Source organism: Cibotium barometz, chromosome 35, assembly GCF_041138505.1.
Source record: "Cibotium barometz isolate CiBa-2024 chromosome 35, ASM4113850v1, whole genome shotgun sequence".
Lineage (NCBI taxonomy): Eukaryota > Viridiplantae > Streptophyta > Polypodiopsida > Cyatheales > Cibotiaceae > Cibotium > Cibotium barometz.
Genome location: NC_141080.1, coordinates 25,249,894 through 25,272,816, shown reverse-complemented (window position 1 = coordinate 25,272,816; position 22,923 = coordinate 25,249,894). Strand labels below are relative to the sequence as shown.

Genomic DNA, 22,923 nt, shown 5'->3' with positions numbered 1-22,923 from the left:
AACTTGACTCCTAGCATGGCCTATCACCCAAAAAACGATGGCCAAACCGAGAGGGTCAATAAGTGGCTTTAGACTTACTTTAGGCATTATTGCTATGAAACACAACATGCATGGGATGATTGGTTGCATTGAGTAGAGTTTGTCTACAATAGCACCTATCATAGTAGTATTGGAATGTTGCCTTTTGAGGCTATGTATGGCTACAAGATGTATGTATCGATCGTAGCATTCAAGAAAGAGAATGCAAATCCATATGCAAGGGAGCAAGTTGAGAGAATGCAAACTATTTTGCAAACATGCAAAGAGAACATCAAGAAGTCTCAAGAGAAGATGAAGCATTATGAAGATGCACATCGAAGACCATTGGAATTAAAAGAAGGGGACTTTGTGTTCTTGAGGATACCTAAAACTCGATATGGATCTCTCAAAGGTAGTACCAACACAAAGCTTGCACACTATTATTTTGGGCCATACAAAGTATTGAGAAGGGTTGGTGAAGTGGCTTATCAATTGCTACTTCCATCTACTACAAGAATATATGATGTCTTTCACATATCACACTTGAAGAAATATGTTGGGCCGGAGGTGCAAGTATTGGATGAACTTTCACCCATGAGTGAAGATGGCATGGTGGAGTACATTCTCGACAAGGTGTTGGGAGAAAGAGAGGAGTTATGCAACCACACTTTACGTGAATATCTTATCAAGTGGAAAGCTTTACCTCAAGAGTTGAAGTAACATAGTAGCCCGCCTCAATGTTATAGGGGATAGAACACTTTTTTAATGCATCCGAGGTGGATTTTTGGGTCAAAACAGTGAAAAACAGCTTGCTGTAATTTATTGTTCTGAGGCATAAGAGAGGCTCGAATTGACATAATTGGCATGTAAACTTAGTAATGATAAAAAATGAGTTGAAGAGAATTACATGAAGTTTTGGAGGCCTGAAAGGTTCAAATCCTGCTTGGACAACTTTGGCAAAGAAGTGTGAAGTGGTTCATCTTGATGCCTATGCAAACCATTCATACTATGGTTTTACTATGTGCATGTTTGGAGGAAAAAATATATTTGGGTGGGGATGGTTTGTAATGAAGCGGTGGACACATGAGTGTGGAGACAAAGTATACATAGTAGGCTAAGGATCAAGCATAAGTTGGAACAGGCTACGGGGCCAAGAGAAAGCGGGAGACATAAGATTATGGACCAAAGGCTAAGGAGGGTGGACATTAGTAAGTACTTGTGAAAATGGGGCCATGCTATATAGGCCAATGTGAATTATTAAATATAATTAAATCATACTAATCAAGATAACAAGCTATCAAGCTTTGATTGCAACCTTTCTCATCTCTTTACTCATGGATAGTTCTCCTGCATCCATGTTGTCACTCTCCATGCTTTCAGTGGCCAACCATAGTTCATTGCAACCTTTCTCATCTCTTTGCTCATGGATAGTTCTCCTACATCCATGTTGTCACTCCATGCTTTGAGTGGCCAACCATAGTTCATTGCAACCTTTCTCATCTCTTTGCTCATGGATAGTTCTCCTACATCCATGTTGTCACTCCATGCTTTGAGTGGCCAACCATAGTTCATTGCATAATCTATATCTACACTATTTTGCATGTTATAATTTTTGTTTCACCTAAACTTAAACATAATGAGATGTGACATAATTTACAAACTTTGAATAAAAACTACGACTAATATTTAAGATTTTATCTTACATATGACACTTGAATCATATGTAGGTCGACTCGAATTATCGAGGCATTTATAGGATGTCAGATCATAACTTTAAATGCTTTAATATAAAAAAATTAATTTATCATAATAAATCACCATTTCTTAATACATGCTACAATTAAAATTTATATTATTCTAATAATCCCTCAAAACGTTTCTCATACATAATAATAGGACTTTCAAATGTGTTATCACAAGATTAAAAAATAAAATCTTTCTTGATCATGAGATTTGTTTCTAGGATAATAGAAAGCTTTATTTCATATATTTTGTTTCTCTCTTTGATTAACTTATCTTATATAAGGGGTTAAAAATTACTACTTCAAAAACGACTTGGAAGAAGAGGCTTGTAAGAGTTTTGCTGCACACACAAATCCAAACAAATCCTTCTTTTCTACGTATTTTAATACAATTTTATGACTTAATCTAGAGATTATAAAGTCTAATTGCTAATGTTGAGGTCTTGAAGTATAGACAAAGATAAGTCACTAATCAGATTACAATTTAATATCAAGAATATGTAAGTATTATAAAAACTTGTCTCTATGATACGAAGTATAAGAAACCTTTAATAATGTACTCATGTTGTTTTCTTTAATCTATGAAGGTTTTCAAGAACTAGTCTAGTTTAATTTTTTGACTTCACAATCTCATCATACAAGAAAATAATGTTATAACTTAATACAACAAAAGCATAATGTCATCAAACTTTTTTAAAATAAGTCAAGTTATCCATCAATAATATATGCACACAAATAATGAATTAGAAAAATATTGATATAGGAAATATCTAGTCATCTGGTAATATGGGAAGATAAAAAGAATATTATATAGCCATTTCATTATATGGGTAGATAAAAAAAATGAGAAAATTTTGACACTCATATGCATGCCATAACTCAAATACATCCTAGATCATATGCATACCCATAACTTAAAGAAATTACATATCATATGCATGCCATAACTTAAAGTATAAATTATCCTATCCCGTTTCATGTCATCTTATGCAAAGCTTATTTTGTGAGAATCCCGTTTCATGTCATCTTATGCAAAGCTTATTTTGTGAGAATCCCGTTTCATGTCATCTTATGCAAGGCTTATTTTGTGAGAACTTCACATCATATATAACCAAGGAAAAAAAACAACATACTTCCCCACCCCAGCAATGCGCTTAGCATCACTATAGCTAGCATGTCTTTATGTTGTTCTTATAAGAATCATAGGGAGCATGTATTTTAGTATTAGTACAACATTTCTCCATGACTATGTTGGCCAACCCAAATCTTAAAGGTAAACACTCAAATATATATATTTAGCTCAAATTTACTCTTTAGCTACCAAAAAAACACACTCTTTAAGTATGAGAAGAAAACTTGTACACATGTAAAGTTACTTCAAAATATACACACATATAAAGACATTTCTAAGTAGCATCACATGTTTCTTTAAAATATCTAAGTATCCTAAAAATATAAGCACATAAGACATATTTCTATTTAAGAACTCAGTGCTTCATATAATCCTATTTATGCCATCATAACTCATTTCTTTTGGATTAGAAAGCTATCTACTATAAGTGTTTTTCTTTTTTCATATTTTTCTAAGCATCAAGAATTATAAGAAGCTCAACACCCAATTTTTCAGATCTCAAGTAGCTCTACAAAACATGTGATCACATGCTTTTTCCATGCCTATCACCCATTTTGATTTATAAGAAAAGTAATCTCACCGTTCATGTAGTTCTTGTGAAAAAGAAAGTACAACATGTTTCTTGCCAAAAAGGTTGCTTAATGACATAATATATAAAAGTTAAGGGGGACTAGCACCATAATTGCTATAACTACTTGAAATGTATGAATCTCATAGTGTAAGTTGGGTAAGGAATATGATTAGTAGAGAAAAACATGCTAAGGAAGAGAATAATAATTGAGTATACTAAATTTATCATTTTTATATATGGACCATGATGCATTATCCTTGTAATAAGTAAGGGGCTCTTAAGTCAACATCCCATATCTTATTCAAGGAAAACTCTTCTACATGCATTTGTTGAGATTCATGTGTTAGAGTTAGTCTCACGCGTCACCAACATAGGGGTATTTAAAGGGTCTATATCTCAAATCCTATTTAAGAAAAAAAAAGAAATCATCATAAATTACACTTTGAATTTATTAAAAATTTTATGAAAAGGATTTGGGATTTTATTTGACTTACTTGTGCAAGTACTAAGTCCATATATAGAGGAAATAGCTAACCTGACGCAATTGGTGGTGGCCAACAATTTGGGTTCCAATAGAGAATTTTCTCCTAGCATAGACTGTCTCCTCATTTGTCTTCTTACATCTCATCATCACGTGTTTTAACTCATTGTGAGAGGCAATGGATTTGCATCCTCATGGTTGCGGGTTCAGTCCCCTCTCAATTTGCAAGCTCCCTTGCCATCAGCTACGATTATTCAAGGAGTACACTCCATCATATATGCAAATGGGAACTAGAAGAGCTTGCCGGTGGTAGTAGAGAAGATATAAGGGTGACTTGGGCATTACAGAGGATGGAGAGCTCAAAGACCTTCTTGAGGAGGCCACTTCGATCTTGCTTGCCACCACGAGCATTATATTTGCTGGCCTTCTTCACACCACCATATTTCTTGACATCATCACTACCAGTGGTCTAATCCACTTTTTGCGGCGGCTCTCTTTTTAGCATAATAATTACCATGTTGTCATTGGCTTTCACAATTCTGGGAACTTAAATGATCATGGGTAGTGAATCTAGTGATTGAGTGCAGCTTGGTCTCTCTCATTATAGTTGTGGCTATTGTCTACTAGTAGATTTGATGGAAAGTTGAAAGCAACAACGTGCCTTGAGTAAGAGTACTCCGATGCAAAGAAGGTCAAAATGATAGACGGGTGAAGCCATATCATGAAGCTTAACAATTAGCAAGAGTTGAAAATTAGGGATAAGCCAAAGAGAGAGATGACATAGTTGTGAATGACAAGCTAACAATATAAATCAAGAAGAAAATGATCACGAGAAGACATCATTTAGTAAGAGGGAGGGGTTAGAAGAGCAGTTGTCATGTAGTCAAAGAGAGAGAGAGAGAGAGAGAGAGAGAGAGAGAGAGAGAGTTGGCAAGAGAGAGAGACCAAGAGTGAGAGGGTGACGGGGGCAACAAGGGCCTCAGAGGGAATGAGAGAGTTGGAGAGAGGGAGGTTGGTGGAGACAAGAGAAGGTTAGTGAGGGATTGGGTAGCAAAAGGGATAGAGAGAGGGTGGTGAGGATCAAAATCAAAGTTTCTCAAAGTGTATATCCATATTCTTTGCTTTGGAGATAGATTCGATTATATTAAAAAATATTTGATCATCTTATAAAATCACTTCACATAAGAACGGCTCCCATAGAGATAATGGTGCTACTTTATTATCGAATATAAGATGGAAATGATCTTGATACATTACATCACTAATTCCTCTTCCACACATGCATCCACACTTATGGTCAATGGCTTCAAAAATACAATGTTGTAAACAATCTGAAGTTAACATCATTGTAAAGGAGTTTGAGACCTCAACAATAATGTATTAGTGAGAAAAGAATGCAAATAAACATTAAAAGGTTGATAATTAGATCAAAGGTATGACAAGATCAAATATACAACTTGAGATTAATTCTAAATTACAATTAAGCAACCATGGCATATAAAATCTTGGAGTTAACCACATTATAGTTATAAAGGATTATTAGGATGTAAAATAAGGTAGAGAAAGGAGACCCAATTTAGAATTTAAGAGAGGAAAAGAAGACAAATTCATGCATTTACATTATCAAAATACATGTAGAAGCACTTTACCTATGCCATTTGGCCTTTGCAATGCATCCGCTACTTTCAAAGCCTTGATGAACAAGACGTTAAAGACATTTCTTTATAAGTTTGTGTTGGTATTATTCGATGGTATCCTCATCTATAGTAAGATGGAGGATGAGCATCCAATCCATGTAAGGAAGGTACTTGAGGTATCGAGGATCAATCACTTAATTTCCAAGGAAATCAAATGCATTTCATGGCAAGAGAAGTTGAGTATCTTGGTCATATTGTACGCAAGGATGGCATAAGGGTTGATCCCAAGAAGGTGGAGTGTGTGAAGAAGCTGAAAAAACCTTAAACTACCACTCGACTTAGAGAGGTTTTGGGTCTATCCTCTTTCTATAGGTTTATTGAGAATTATGCTCAAGTGGTGCCGCAATTCATCAATAGGCTAAAAAAAGAGTCTTTCTATTTGGATGCCATTGCCGATAAAAGCTTTGTAGAGCTGAAAAGATTATTCACTTCTACTCCTATCTTGGTGTGTACAAATTTCTCAAAGCCATTCACTATTAGTGTGGATGCTTATAGAAGGGAAATCGGTGTCATTCTTTATCCAAGATCATGGGGTCATTACATTTGAAAGGTGAAATCTTGATGAGAAGGAAATGGCTATGCATGTATATAAACAATAAATGGTTACCATATTGCATGCACTCAAGAAATGACATCATTATCTCTATTGAATCGAATTCTATGTGGAGAGTGATCATAGGGTAGTGTAGTATTTTATGTATCCTTATCCAAGATCTTGGTGTCATTACATTTGAAAGTCGAAAGCTTGATGAGAAGGAAATGGCTATGCATGTATATATGCAATAAATGGTTGCCATATTGCATACACTCAATAAATGGTATCATTTTCTCTATAGAATCGGATTCTCTTAAGAATGTAGGCATGCTTGGTTTGAACCATTTGTAAGGTGCATAATGATTGGATTGTATACAGACAAGAGGAGTACTTGTTGGATGTGGAGACGTCTTAGATTTTTCAAAAATTACAGAAAGGCAATCATGATGAGTTGCCACATTTTTTACTTCAAAATGGTCTCCTACAAGGAAAAGGTCTACTTGTTGGTATCTCATTCATCATACAAGTAAAATATTTTAGAAGAAATTCATGCAACCCCTACAGCGGGTCACTTGGGATTTTTCAAAACCTATGAAAAGATTAGAAAGATCTTCTTCTGGAAGGAAATGTGGAAGGACATACATGCGTTTGCGTCAAAATGTATGACTTACCAACTTAACAAAGATCCTACTCATAAGCCGAATGGTTTATTGCAACCTTTTGCTATTCCCAAAAGGCAAATGGTTTCACATCTCTATGGAATTTTTTAGGAAATTACCTCAACAAAGAGGGGTTGGGTAAGCTTGTTTGTGGTGGTGAGACTACATTGCTAGAACCAAGTATCTCCACATGATATGATGCACCAAAATATAGTGCCTAGACCTTATCTTTAACAATCATGATACAAATCTTGAGCCCAAGCTCTTGGCTATGGTGATACTCCCTTGAGTGCATATTTTTGGTATTCAACTTGAGTACATCTCTAATCCTAATATTAATCTCTCTTTCTTACAATATTTCTCTCTAATTCAAGGTAATCAAAGCCATATATTACCCTCTTTCAATGATATCAAAGCCATGGATTACCTTTGTTGTGTACATGTTTGTTTCCATGTCCTCTTTTTTACTATGTTCCTTATTTAGTTATAAAAAATACTAGTATTTTTTATTTTTCTATGCATATTTGTGAACATTATTTTGTTCAATTTTTATGTATAAGTATATACTCACATCTTTGTTTATAAACTTAGGTTCAAAATATATAAAAACCCAAAGATGATGTGCCTATTTAGGTGATATATTAGAATGCATAGTTATGAATATTACAATTAATGGTGTATGAAGAGCTATAAACCATTCAAAGATATGTAATAAGTTGACTAGAAACATAAGATACAAAAAGAAAAATAACTTTAAAGAAAAAGGACAAAAAATTTTAAAACCAAAATAAGTCAAAACAACTTCTTTTGTATTCATCAACCAACTGGACATGACAACTATACTTTGAAAATATTATCTAACTTTACTAAATGCAAGGTAGCCATTCAAAATAAAATAAGTGAACCAAGTACAAGAAAAATACCTCAAGGTCTTGTGTTTTATCTGTTGAAGCTTGTAGTGAGTTAGAGCATATTTGATATTTGTCAAGAACCTTCACCATGCTGAGAATGTAAACAATCATGTGAGTTAAAGGATAACCTCTCTCTCTCTCTCTCTCTCTCTCTCTCTCTCAACAAAGCAAGCCACAATCTCAAAACCCACTAGTCTGTGGAGACGCTTCACTTAAATTTGCACATCTCCACTAGTCTATGGAGATGCTTCACTTGAATTTGCACATTAGGATATGCTCTAGAAACAAAGAGTACCTCTCCACATGGAGAGCCTCTATCCATAGATGCTAAGGAAACACTTTTGATCACACCCCAATGTATCATTGGGATTCTCACCGATGCATTTTTATTCAATTCTAATTAGTTTTTTATCTTTCCATTTTTTATCTATAATCTAGTCTTGCTTAGATACATTGTTACTTTCTTGGTCATAAGAATGCTTAAGATTTACTTTCCATGATCTAGTCACTTCTTAAATACATTATATCTTTGTTAGTATTAGATATGATTGATTTTTTTGTACACTAGAATTTTTGCACAACTATCTAGAACACTATTTTTAAAGATGTTTTAACACTTTACCTTTATTTTCATCTAGTGGCTTTTATCTTGAGAGTACTTTTGTAGTATGAGTTTTAGAGTATATATATTTTTATAGAAAAATGAAACATTTACAAAAGTGTCTTTTCTTTGAGTGTTAAAGAAATATAAGGAGTGAGATGAGAAAAGAAATGAAAGGGAAAGGGAAATAAATAAAAGAAAAGATTTGGGATGAGAAAGTAAGCAATATATGGAAGGGGAAGGAAAGGAACTAAAAGAAATGGAAGGGAAATAAAAAGCACTAAAAGAAAAGATTTGGTATAAGAAAGTGAGAAAGAAATGGAAGGAGAAGGTAAAAAACTAAAAGAAAACATTTGGGATGCGAAACCAAGGTGACAAAGCAGCCTAGTATTTGAGGACCCTCTAGGTCAAGATTTCAAATAATGACATCGAGTGAGGGGGGTGAGACCAAGGGAGCCACGTGTACTAGTCATGGTGATTATACTCCCTAAAATGGAAAAAAATAACATTCCTTGAATAAGGTATGGGATGTTGACTTAAGAGCCCCTTACTTACAAGGATAATGCATCATGGTCCATATATAACAATGATAAATTTAGTATAAAATTTAGTATAGTCAATTATTATTCTCTACCTTAGCATGTTTTTCTCTACTAATCATATTCCTTACCCAGCTTACACTATGAGATTCATACATTTCAAGTAGTTATAGCAATTATGGTGCTAGTCCCCCTTAACTTTTATATATTATGTCATTAATAAACCTTTTTGGCAAGAAACATGTTGTACTTTCTTTTTCACAAGAACTACATAACCTCTGAGATTAGTTTTCTTATAACTCTAAATGGGTGATAGGCATGGAAAAAGCATGTGATCACATGTTTTGTAGAGCTACTCGAGATCTTAAAAATTGGGTGTTGAGCTTCTTATAATTCTTGATGCTTAGAAAAATATGAAAAAAAAACACTTAAAGTAGATAGCTTTCTAATCCAAAAGAAATGTGTTACGATGGCATAAATAGGATTATATGAAGCACTGAGTTCTTAAATAGAAATCTGTCTTATGTGCCTATATTTTTAGGATACTTAGATATTTTAAAGAAACATGTGATGCTACTTAGAAATGTTTTTATATGTGTGTATTTTGAAGTAACTTTACATGTGTACAAGTTTTCTTCTCATACTTAAAGAGTGTTTTTTTGGTAGCTATAGAGTAAATTTGAGTAAATATATATATTTGAGTGTTTAGCTTTAAGATTTGGGTTGGCCAACATAGTCATGGAGACATGTTGCACTAATACTAAAATACATGCCCCCTATGATTCTTATAAAGTGGCCAACCATAGAACAATAATATTTTATTTTAACTAAGAACAACATAAAGACATGCTAGCTGTAGTGATGCTAAGTGCATTGCTAGGGTGGGGAAGGATGTTGTTTTTTTTTCTTGGTTATATATGATGCGAAGTTCTCACAAAATAAGCTTCGCATAAGATGAAATAAGTATGTTGTTTTTTTTTTCTTGGTTATATATGAAACAAAGTTCTCACAAAATAAGCTTCGCATAAGATGAAATGAAACGGGATAGGATAATTTATCCTTTAAGTTATGGCATGCATATGATAAGTAATTTCTTTAAGTTATGGATATGCATATGATCTGGGATGTATTTGAGTTATGGCATGCATATGAGTGTCAAAATTCTCATTTTTTTTATCTACCCATATAATGAAATGGCTATATATTCTTTTTATCTTCCCATATTATGAGATGACTAGATATTTCCTATATCAATATTTTTCTAGTTCATTATTTGTGTGCATATATTATTGATGGTGGATAACTTGACTTATTTTAAAAAAAGTTTGATGACATTATGCTTTTGTTGTATTAAGTTATAGCATTATGTTCTCGTAAGATGAGATTGTGAAGTCAAAAAATTAAACTAGAGTAGTTCTTGAAAACCTTCATAGATTAAAGAAACATGATTACATTATTAGAGGTTTCTTATCCTTCGTATCATAGAGACAAGTTTGTATAATACTTACATATTCTTGCTTTTAAATTGTAATCTGATTAGTGACTTATCTTTGTCTGTACTTCAAGACCTCAACATTAGCAATTAGACTTTATAATGTCTAGATTAAGTCATAAAATTCTATTAAAATAAGTAGAAAAGAAAGATTTCTTTGGATTTATGTGTAGTGAAACTCTTACAAGCCTCTTATTCCAAGTCGTTTGAAGTAGTAATTTTTAACCCCTTATATGAGATAAGTTAATCAAAGAGAGAAACAAAATATATGAAATAAAGCTTTCTATTATCCTAGAAACAAATCTCATGATCGAGAAAGATTTTATGTTTTAATCTTGTGTGATAACACATTTGAAAGTCTTATTATAATGTATCAAAAAAGTTTTAATAATAATTTAAATTTTAATTGTAGCAAGTATTAAGAAATGGTGATTTATTATGATAAATTAAATTTTTTATATTAAAGCATTTAGGGTTATGATCTGACATCCTATAAATGCCTCTATAATTTGAGTCGACCTACATATAATTCAAGTGTCATCGACAATGTAAGATAAAATCTTAAATATTAGTCGTAGTTTTTATTCAAAATTTAAAAATTATGTCACATCTCATTATGTTTAAGTTTAGGTGAAACAAAAATTATAACATGCAAAATAGTGTAGATATAGATTATGCAATGAACTATGGTTAACCACTCAAAGCTGGAGTGACAACATGGATGTAGGAGAACTATCCATGAGCAAAGAGATGAGATCATTGGACGGTGGTTGGGGGTCGGTGGGCTGCGATCTTGATATGCGCACGCTGACCATGTCTATGCAGTGTAACCATCCTCGCCGTATACTCGTCTACCACACCGCCTCACAAGAGAATCATTATTTTTTTATGCTTAGTTTCCATGCCTGGTTGCATCGTCAATATGTGCGTCCAAATAGACATCAAAATATGCGTGGAAAAAGGTGTCAAAATATGCGCCCAAATACTCGTGCACAATAAGAGAATCATTGTTTTTCGACGCTTAGTTTCCACGCCTGGTTGCATCATCGATATGTACGTCAAAATAGATGTTGAAATATGCATAAAAAAGGCGTCGAAATATGCGTCAAAATACTCGTGGAAAATGCAGTCAGAGCATGCGTTGAAAAAAAGTCAAAATTTTTCTTTTCTTAAAAAATTAAATTTATATATAATATTTGCTAGTTCCCATCCTGGGGTGTGTTTTAGCCTTCTCTTTCTACCTCTTTGCAAGCATGTGTCTATGAGAGAGAGAGAGAGAGAGAGATGATGAGAGAGAAAGAGAGAGAAAGAGAGAGAGAGAGAGAGAGGGAGAGCTGAGGGAGAGAGGAGGGTATAACTTCCATCACACTCTTTGAAGGAGAAAAAATGCTAGCTTCTCCTCCTCATCACTAAGGTGCAATTAAGAAAGTGCTCTATTTTACAATAAAATTAAAGTTCATCATGAGCTATGAGTAGCTCAACTATACTTAAAATTTTCCTAAGAAGACTTAGGCTAATTTTAAGCCTACACAAAGAACTGATAAAAGACCAATCACCTCAGAAACAACTAATTTTGTTTGGAGAGTGCAAATCCATCCAAGAAACTTAAGGAAGAGAGTTACCTAAGAGTGGACAAGATGTGGCAAAAAGAGTTTGCTCAATGGTAGAGAGAATGTGAAGAATGAATCGTTGCAAGATTAGATGGAGAAGGAAAGAAGAGGATAAGATTGAGTTTAGTGATCCTAATGGTCTGATTAGTGAAAATAATTCTAGAGAAGTACCAATGAAAAGCTCAAGAAGAAACAAGACTCTGATACCATGATAATATTCATGTTATCAAATCAATGATTATGAAATCTTGCTAATACTAATTACATTGATTAACTTAATCTAGTCTTTTAAAGGATGAAGCCTACAAACATAACGATAAGTTAATTAAACTAATTAAGCTTGACTTAAGTTTAGTTTAGATTATAAGATGAAAACTTGTACTCATGAAAAGACTTTAGAGAATCTTGTAGTCATTCCTTGAAAATGATCCCGTTTATATGAGAGGTACATCTCTTACAAATGTGCTCATGTAAGATGAAAATAGCCTTATTAAGAGAGGTGTATCTCTTACAAATATGCTCATGTGAGATAATGTGAAAGTGTAATGTGGCTACATTCTCCTAATCCTAGTCCTCTACTCATGTCTTGCCCTTACCCTGTGCTCAATGGCATCATAAATTTCAATGAGAAGATATGGAGAGGCTACCTACTAGGAGGTTGGAAAGCATGAGGGAATTGGCGAGAGGGTCGACCTACGCGAGAGAGTGATTATGAGAGGATTGACAAGAGGATGAGTGAGGGAGTACTAGCGAGAGATTTAAATAGAGAAGGGGGAGCATTGGGTGTATGACTATGAGAGAACGAGCCAAGGGAAAGGCAAGTTGCATGGAATAGCAGATATGAGAAGAAGACAAGGGAAGGGGAGGAGAGCCAATAGCACCACTAGGGATAAGGGAAGAAAAAGGAGGTGTGTGTGTGTGTGTGTGAGAGAGAGAGAGAGAGAGAGAGAGAGAGAGAGAGAACGTGGGAGAGGAGTGGTAAATAGAGTGTTAACTAACTCTTCTTTCTTTTTTAAAAAATATATAAAAATAATGATTGAAAAGGGATGGTTTCCACACAAGAATCTAGGGAGGGGATAAAAAAAAGATTTTATAGCTCAAGACATGACTATATTCAAGTGTAGACAAGCTTACTTCAAGGACCTATTCTACCAATTAGGGAGTATGTTGAATAGAAAAGAGGATTGGCAGTATTGACCTATACTAATACATTTAGTAATTTCCATGGTAAACTTTTCTTTCTTAGTTGAGCATTTTATAAACGAGAATTTAGTGTAGTAAGGCTATTCAATTGCTTCACCATTTCAAAATTGCTTAATATGCACCATACCCAAATGAAAGTTAGAAGAAGGAAAATAAATAAAGGACTTTGAAAGAAGGACCACTTCTTTGAAATCCCTCCTTCTACTGAAAATTCTAAAGTTAGAAAAAGCAAGAGAAGACAAGTACTTTGAACGAAGGTGAGCCCTTCTAGTCAAAATTCTAAAGTATGCATATTGTAATAACTTCTTTTAATGCATTTCTTGCAACTTGATCTTCAACAACGTCCCATGTGTTGATCATAAAGAAGTGACAAAGAAGGCTCTATTTAATAGAGTAGTAATTTTACATCTACCACTTCTATGAGAATGATATGTATGTATATATGTATATACATGTATATTACGTATGTATTTATATAATATATATAGATATGTATGTGTATACATATATATATTGAATATATAATAGATGTCAAGAATATTGATATTGAACAAAAGAGCTTTGTGACATGTGACTACTACCACGATGCTATGCTAGAAAAAACATGACGTAGTAAAGTGGTGGAGGAACCTAGATTTAACTATACAAATAAGCTAATGCCTACATTTACAATATTACATATCTCACCTTTTTTAAAGGAGATGACTATGGGATTCAACTTATAAATTATGTGCTATATTTTTAAGATCATTAACGTTAGTCTTCAATAATGATGGATGTTTTCAAAGAAGGCATTATGAGCATGTTATCTTATTTCTTCTTGATCGATTTATCAAACTCAACATAGAGCTACCAAGCTAAAAGCTCATTGAATTATGATGGAGGATGAGTTTGTAAAGGTCAAGATAGAACATCCTTAGAGAGTGCATTGATCTTTAATGATTTATTTTAGTAGTCTTTTAAGATCTAGAAGGTAGCCGACATTGCATGCTCCTCCTGTTGGAGCTATATATAGCCTGCTCAACCTAACCCTAGGTCTCACCTATATATACCTAACCTCAATGTGCTTTCTAGACTTTGGAAGCTATGTTTAGAGTCTCTCATCTCTCTCTTCTTCTCTGTCAACATGGTATCAAAGCACAATCGTACCCGTCGCATGCAATAAAATTTACACTCTTCAAAAACTGAAAAGGATCATAACTTCCTTATACGATATTGGTATACAATGATCATTATGATCTAAGAGTCATTTTTGGAGTTTTGAAACCGCTTATCATCTGAAATTCATCAAATTTTACACCATAAGTCTTCTACAACAATCAGACAGCTTTCTAACTAGGTACACAATTTCAACCTACTTCCTTTGATATTTTTATTTTGATTTTGATCATAATAATAAATTTCAATATGATTATACATGATTAAAAGTATTCTTTCAACGAGGTTACTGTCAACAAATTCTATAGATGAGTAACTGCTTTATTTTTTAATTCTAAATTATATTTTTCTTTTTGGCTTGTTCTCTCTTTATAATTATATGCAAAGATTTTCTTTTCTTTCTTTTTATTACTTCATGGCTTTGGTTGCATGTGAATTTCTCTAACAAAGCTATGGTTGCATGTGGCTTTTTCTAATGAGACTATAGTTACATGTGCCTCATGCATGAATATCCTTCTTCAAGTAGGTATAGGAGGAGATTTGGAGAAGCTTTATCTTTACAAATATATTCTTTTAGTTTCAGTTTCAAGTTGCAGAATCAAGGTTATGTAGGAATCATCAAAGAGATTTATGTTCTCTTTTCAAAGGCAGCGAAGATTTCTATTACAATCATATCCATGTTGCATTGATCTATGGGTATATATTACAAAACTTTCTAGTCTTCTTTACCATCGGATCATGATAGACTTTATATTATTTGTCAATGTTAATATACTATACAAACAATAAGTAATATTGTTGACTTTTTCTACAATTAGTAAAGAATATTCATCTTGGCTTCACTTGATTTCCAACTTAGAAATCATGACTATTTTTGCGTTATTCTAGTTTTGAAGACATAAAGATTTTTATACTTTTGGAAGCTCTTGGCACAGACATCACGCTCTTTTGTCACATCATAACGAAAAGCACCATGGAGGCTTTCACATACCAAATTCCTTTCTAGTGACGGTCATCCCCACCTTAACTCTTATAGATTTTTAGTAGCAACATCCTTGGACTAGCATGGATATTGTTACGTTCTATTTTTATCGGCATACTTATTTTAAAACTAGATATTCCAAGGATACAATCTAACCCTATCTTTATAAATTGTGATTATGATTTAAATGTATTATAGTGATTTAAATTGACAAATTTGACTTTTTCTTATTATTACTAAGACGTTAAAATTATAAATTACAAAAAGAATAATATTTTATGTCATCATGGTTGACTTTTTATTTGAGTTATTTTTAACAGATAATCTTAGCATATATGTCTTGCCTTGTAACACACAAATGACTCTCATTATTAATTGTGGGACATCGATTATATCACTTGTGACATTTCGATTATATCCTTGTTATGATTTGAGACAGATGCAGTTTTGCTCCACATACTTTATTAGCACTTAGGCCCCTTGTTTAAGTTGACTTAGTGAGCAGTTTTTCTCCACATACCTTATTAACGCTTGGATCCCTTGTTTAACTCGACTTTGTGAAAATTTTCTCCATATACTTTATTAGCACTTGGACCCCTTGTTTAAGTCGACTTTGTATTTATGTGTGCACACATATTCTTGTATATTATAGTGTGCATAAATCATTTTGCACGTGTTCATGTTGTTCAAAGAGTGGCATCACGAACCATCTCTAAAGACATTGTTTTGTTTATAACTCATATAATTTTTTAGCAGGTACCATATAGTTCCACATTTTATATTATTTTTTCAAGACTCCTTGGAGCTTTTTCAATATTAGGTATCTTCAAATATAGACCTTGGTGATTTCTTATTGGTGAAAATTGGATTATTCTCCCATGCCATTCAACCATACGTCTTTAGATCATTGTAATATTTCCATGGCTCTATAAGATGTGAAGGATCTTTATGACCATTGAACTAGTAATATTTTTATATTTTTGTAGCTCTATAAGTTGTGAAGGATCTTTATGACCATTGTACTTGTAATATTTCTATATTTTCGTAGCTCTATAGGTTACAAAGGAGCTTTATGATCATTGTACTTGCAATATTCTCATTATAACACTTCAAATATAATAATAAAATGGTAGACATATATCGAGACTATGGGTTTTTCCTTTGTTACTCCCTAAAGATTTTTCATCCATAGTTAAGAGACCTTTGTTTGAGTGGGGGTGTTAGCTATATATAGCCTACCCAACCTAACCCTAGTTTTCACCTATATATACCTAACCTCAACCTAACCCTAGTTCTCACCTATATATACCTAACCTCAGTGTGCTTTTTATTGGAGCTATATATAGCTATCCTTAACTCACTCTAGGTCTTACCTATATATATGTGACCTGTGACTAATATGATTCATTCTTGTGGAGCGTATGTGATGTCTCTTCTCTCGTCTCTCTCCGTCTCAACATGATATCAGAGCGATTCTAATCATAAGGGAAGAATCTACATCTTGTTCAATTTATGATTATAATTTCATGTCTTACAAGATTGATCTTTGGTAACAGTTTTGTGTAGGGTTAATTGGTTCTTTAATTATATGTTGCCTACATGATTTTATAGCTCTAATTGTTGTAATTACAAATGTTTCTTAATCACGTTCTTAAAACCAAAACCAGGTGTTGGTGTGTAGATGGTATAGTGCTAGTGAATCCTATAAAAACAGTTTGTCAATCGAAGTTCTGAGTCAAAAGTTAGGACAGTTTAGGCAAACTACATCTAAAACAGTAAAACACGTTCTTTGTGAGAGAAAACAGATAGTTGTCTCTGAGTCATAAGGAGGATTGATCGTCAAAGCTTTTCGTAAAAGCTTCAAATGGATGCTTGCTGTACAAGCTACAATTAGATACAAAAAATTGCCGTGCAAGTTGCATCATAACGTGGTGCGTTTTCTTAATGCAGTACTTTTTCTTATTAATATTTTCACCTTTTTTATTCAAAATCATCTTCCAACTACTGCACCTTCTAGTAAGATTCCAATCACAGCTTGGACAGGCCAAACTCTTTCTGTTACACATTTCAAAGTCTTTGGGTGTATTGCTTATATTTATGTCCCAAAAGAGACATGACACAAGCTAGAACCTTAAAGCTTGAAGGTTATTTTTATTGGTTATTCCCACAACTAAAAGGGTTACAAGTTTTACGATCCAAGTTCTCGAAAGGCAATTGTTAGAAGAGATGCTATATTCAATGAGCAATTGATGAGAGGTTCGTGGTCCAGAGATGGTGCTGATGATACAAAAACATTACTCACTTCTTTTACTTTTTTACTTTTGGACAATGATTTGCATGATAACAACACTTTTTTGATGGATATTGGAGACAAGTCTATTGATATTCATCCTACGATTTCAAAGGAGACTGCTATAGATCTTGATATCTATGTTGATCTTCCTATTGAACTTGAGCAGGGTGCAAATCATGTATATAATGATGATCTTAAAACCTTTAATTACGTATTGGCTGTTTGTAAAGATCCTTCAACTTATACACAAGCTATGTCCTCTCCATAAAAGGAACAATGGAAGGAAGCCATGGAAGCTGAATATGAGTCTTTGATCTTGAAAGGTACATGGGTTCTTACCAATCTACCTTCTGATCATACTCCTATCAAATGTAAGTGGGTTTACAAGACTAAAGCAAAGACAAATGGATCCTTTGATAAATTCAAAGCTCGTTTAGTTACAAAAGGGATACTCACAAATTGCAAGGATTGACTATTATGACACTTTTTTACCCATAGTTTGTAGTACAAGCATTCGAGTACTACTAGCTTTTCCCACTCAGTTTGATTTGAAAATACATCAAATGGATGTTAAGACGGCTTTTTTTAATGGAGACTTAAAAGAAAAAATATATATGGAGCAACTTGAAGGATTTACAATTCCTCGAAAGGAACATCTTGTATGCCAACTCCACCGTGCTTTGTATGGACTAAAACAAGCTTCACGATCATGATACATCAAGATTAATCAATTTCTCACATCTCAGGGGTTTTTTTCTTGCTTCTTTGATCCAAATATTTATATTAAGCGTAATGTGGATAACCATTTTGTGATATTGACCCTTTATGTTGATGACACTATACTTGTGCCTAATAATCTATCTTTCATGCAACAAGTAAAAAAGGTTTTATCCTCAGCCTTTGATATGGTGGATCTTGGCGACATCCATTCATGCCTTAGTATTCAAGTTCAAAGATATCATTACAATGGTATTTTGCTTCTTCATCAAACAAAGTTTATCCAAGATATTGTTCAAAAGTTTGGATTGGCTACTGCACATTCGACAAACACTCCTTGTCTTGCAAGATCTACTAGGAGTACTTCTACAAATATTGAGATTGAATCATTAGCTTTTAATCAATCCTATGCTAATCTTGTTGGTTGTCTTCAATGTCTAGACATAAGCACTCATCTTGATATTCTGTTTGCAATAAATCTATTAGGATGATACTTGTCCTCTCCATCTACAAGACATTGGTCTCAAGCTAAACGTGTTTTGAAGTACTTGAAAGACACTACAGATTTTGAACTTGTATATCGCCATCAAGAAGACATATCTTCATCAACTTCTCTTAATCTTTTGGATTATTCAGATGCTTATTGGGCAAGCTCTAACTTTTCCATACGATCCACCAATGGTAATTGCTTCTTTATCAATGGCTGTTTGGTATCCTGGACTAGCAAGAAACAACGTTGTATTGCAGTTTCTACTACAGAGTGAATATATAGCTTCATCTTTAGCAGCTCATGAATTGGTTTAGCTTTGACAATTGCTTGCTGATATTAGTCATTCTCCTTCCTCAAGCACACCTCTTAGATGTGACAACCAAAGTGCTATTAGTTTAGCCAAGGACTACGTGCAACATAGCAAGTCCAAGCATATTACATTCATTATCACTATGTTTGACATAAAGTAAGAAAAGGTGCAATAATGGTAGAACATTATCCAACTGATCAAATTATTGGAGACATTCTCACCAAAGGACTCCATGAATCTCAGTTTACACTTTTGCGATCAGAACTTGGAGTTGTGACGGCCTCTTTTTTTGGAGATTAACACATCTCACGTCATGTCAATTTTGTCTAGACTTGTACATAGCCTATAGACTTTAGGACTCTTCACACATTACTTCACATTATGCACATTTATTCTTTGTACTTTGTATATAGAAGAACAGTGCACATGGACTTTAAGGTGGCATTGTACATTTATATGTAGGAGCTCGAGTTTTTCCTTGTGCTCCCAAGGGTTTTTTTACTCGTACGTGGAGACCTTTATTTGAGTGGGGGTGTTGGAGCTATATATAGCTAGCCCTAACTCACTCTAGGTCTTCCCTATATATATGTAACTTGTGACTAATATGATTCATTCTTGTGGAGCGTATGTGATGTCTCTTGTCTCGTCTCTCTCCCTCTCAACACTTTCTACATACCTTGGAAGCTATGTTTAGAGTCTCTCACCTCTCTTCTTCTCCATCAACACATCCATCATCACTTACTACAAATTGATATTACTCACCGAATTTAAAAGAAACCAAGGATCCATAATTACATATGTCATATTTGTAAAATATTTAGAGTATAGCTCATTTCTCGTGCTCGACTAAGAGAGTGTTCACAATAAAAGTTCATATGCAACAAGAAAAAAGGAAACATAAATTCTTCATTGGATACAAAGCACCCCATCAATTCACACTAGTGTAGATCATTTTATAAAATGATGAAACCAACCTCAATTAAAGAGCATTAATATATTACAAAAATAGTAAAAAAGAAGAAAAGAACTTGAAATCAGATCTCCACTATGCCTACATTAAAGAACCTAGATTGAGGCCTTGATGGAGAATATGCAAAATATAAGATACACAATATAATATAGTAGAATGGATCATGCATGTATACAGCTTAAGTGATGTCATAGTAGCAAAGGTGAAACACCAACTTAAAGTAGACATGGCACCATATACCTCACATGAAGTCATTTAGCTGGCAATAGAAGTAGGGACCACGTACTTTATTTGAGATCCATAAGTCGACACATGATGATCTAGAATTGATGTTGTAGAGGTTGAGTCAACATGGCATGTACCTCAATTGATGTCTTAGAACCCTAAACGTCATCGATTTTACCAAGTGTTAAGACATTGTGAACTCAATATCTTGAGTTATCTGTCAATCCACCTACCCATGACCTAGTTGATTAAATCATTTGCATTTGATATATCCCTTTGCCTAAAGGAGTGCAAAGAACCATTAGCTTTCAACCACACTCAATATTATTAAATATGTATTGGTTCTTATACATGTCTTATACACATAAATATGCATAATAACTTATACATTAGCTCATGTTTACACCATAATTCATGAAAAGCTATGCATAAGGAACTTATATGCAAAGAGCACATTGTTTTGTGTAGCTCTTTGTACATACGATATTTACGCTTAGGAACTTATCAATGAGCTCTTGCTTACGCTCTTATGCACCAAATCTTTATCCATACAGCCATACGCATAAAAATTTTATGAGTAAAATATTCATGTATATAGACTCATGCATAAAGCCTATGGCCAAGAACCTTTTTCGTAAAGACCTAAGCTACTGCATTAACACTTTATGCATAAAGGTATGCTTTATGCATGAGAGCCTATGTAAGCTCCAAGAATAAGAGTTTATACATGGAAGTCTTATTATTAAGACGTTATGCATGATTTCTTAAACAAAGTCTTTATCCATAGACACTTGCGCTCCTACTCATAAAGAGCTTTATACATGAGAGCTTATACATGAGCTCTCATGCATATGGATAAAGAGCTAGTTCTTAAGCATAAAGAGCTTACACAAAAGGTTTTATACATGAAGACTTTACACATGAGCTCTTTCTGAACAAGAGGTTATGCATAAGATGTAATGTATAAGGTCTTATACAAAATGAACTCATTTGTAAAGGCTTTATGCATGAAAAATTGAAGCATAAGCTATTAGGCATGAAGTCCTTATTGAAGAGCTTAGGCTTGCTCAAGACATGATTCAAGTGCAAACAAGCTTATTGAAGGCTTTATACCATCACTTAGGTAGTATATTGAATAGCCAAAGACGATTGGTAGTATTGGCGTATAATAATACATTTAGTGATTCCCATGGTAGATTGCTCTTTCTTAGGCTCAGTTCACAGTGAAGCGGCGGAAAACACACTCAAAAATGAGCAATTCCAGGTGGAAAAGTTAAAAAATGCACACTTCCGCCACCCGAGTGTTCACACAGAGGGCGGAAGGAAGACTGCACTAATTTTCTTCCGCCGCCCAGTGTGAACCTTTCGGGCGGCAGAAGAAAGAATAAAACAAAAACATGGAAAGTAGAGCCAAGAGTTGATTGGTGCCAACATGGCACTTTTTGCCAAGTTGGAGGGTGGAAGAAGTTTGTTCCAAGGGGGGGGGGTTGGAACAAAACTCCCTTTTTTTCTTCCACGATGTGGCACCTCTCAACCTTCTCTTCCGCCGCTCTATGTGAACACTAATGTCCATATGGCAACTTTTTGTTGGCTTCTACACTTTTTAAATTCCTTCCGCCGCCTTATGTGAACTGGGCCTTAGATGAGAATTTTATAAAGGAGGAGTTGGAATGCACGTATCAAAAATCCTCAATATGCAGGACTACTGCCATGCTAACTACTACTTCTAAGTAGTACTGTTAGTGTAGTGAGTTCTATTTCTAGGATCTCTTTCTGTTTACCTTACTATGTTTTTGTATAAATGCTAGGCGAAGCTTGTACATCTAGCCTCACGAGTGTTATAAAGAAATGCAGTGTTTGGAAGGCGTTGAAAAAAAAGACGTACTTGGGGCTGGCGAACTCGAAGAGCTTGCCGGTGGCGGAGAAGATCATGAGCGCGACTTGGGCGTCGCAGAGGACGGAGAGCTCAAATGCCTTCTTGAGGAGGCCGCTCCGGCGTTTCGAGAAGGTAACCTGCCTGCTGGTTGTATTCTCAATCCTGCGTATCTGAATCTTGCCTCGCGCGTAGTTTTTGCCGGGCTTCTCCTCCATCACCATGTCGTCACCGGTGACTTGATCATGATCATGATCATGATGATGGACGCTTGGGAGATCAGGCGCAATGAGGACAGCTTCAACTGTGTCAGTACAGCTTCCCATTGTATAATAGGCTCAATGGAAGTTTGAAAGAGTCGACTTTCCGTGAGCTGAGACTCTGACGCAAAGAGGGAAAAGTCGTAAGATACGGTAAGCCAACACGAGAAACCTAAACAAGACGATCAAAGTTAATAGCTATCAGAAGAAAAGGGAGGGAGAGAGAGAGAAGGCGAAACAAGTTGATCTAATCAAGAACAAAATAGACAGAGAGAGAGAGAGAGACATAAGGGGACGGGTTACACCTTGTTTTTTTTCTGTTCACGCTGCCTCACGAGATAAAGCACGCGCGTAAACTTAGTGCATTGAATTGTCCCGAGTCCCACAGCACTCCATCGAGCCCCCGTCCGAAAACAGCTTCCTGCCCAAATTAAGGCGGTTTTTACGGTTTTTA

General features: G+C 34.4%; 1 pseudogene across 1 annotated transcript in view; it reads right to left on the bottom strand.

Moving 5' to 3' along the window:
* The window catches only part of LOC147618264 (MADS-box transcription factor 23-like), a 110,775-nt pseudogene extending 88,076 nt beyond the window's left edge, over nucleotides 1-22,699 (bottom strand). The window contains exons 1-2 of the transcript XR_015262152.1: nucleotides 22,222-22,699; nucleotides 7,759-7,837 (exon numbers count right to left, since the gene is read on the bottom strand). The product of XR_015262152.1 is annotated as an MADS-box transcription factor 23-like (transcript). The remainder of the gene's footprint in view (nucleotides 1-7,758; nucleotides 7,838-22,221) is intronic.
* Between the last annotated feature and the right edge of the window lie 224 nt (nucleotides 22,700-22,923).